We start from the raw sequence: 603 nt of genomic DNA on the forward strand, positions 1-603 counted from the left end.
AGCAGGTAGAGGAAGAGAAGTTGAGGGATAGAGAGGAGTTTAAGAACAAAAGGGCTAAGACAGGGAATGAGTCCGGGCAGCAGAAGAGTAATGCCAACTGATCATCCTTCCAACAAAAGGACCATGCTCCATCATCTGCTAGTGCACCTGCACCTAAAAACAAAGGTGAGTACAATAATCAAAACTTCAGAGCTAAACCTGCTTATTCTCAGGATAGCATGGCACAATGGGGTAGTAAGCCTCCTGCATGCGCCAAGTGTGGTAGGAACTATTCAGGTATTTGTCGTGAGGGCTCCACTGGTTGTTTCAAGCTTGGTCCAGTCTTCTTCAGTTGCTCCACCAGACAGAGATGCACCTAGAGGGACTACTTCCGGTACTGGCGGAGGAACAATCCTCTTATATGCTATCAACAGTCGCCAAGAGCAAGAGGATTTGCCAGATGTTGTCACTGGTATGATCCAAGTCTTTGACTTTACTGTTTATGCTTTGCTAGACCGAAGAGCGAGTTTATCTTTTGTAACTCCTTATGTTGCTATGAATTTTGATGTTATTCCTGAGCAACTTAGTGAACCATTCAGTGTTTCTACACCTGTTGGTGAGTCT

Source organism: Solanum tuberosum, unplaced genomic scaffold (genome assembly GCF_000226075.1).
Source record: "Solanum tuberosum cultivar DM 1-3 516 R44 unplaced genomic scaffold, SolTub_3.0 scf00190, whole genome shotgun sequence".
NCBI lineage: Eukaryota > Viridiplantae > Streptophyta > Magnoliopsida > Solanales > Solanaceae > Solanum > Solanum tuberosum.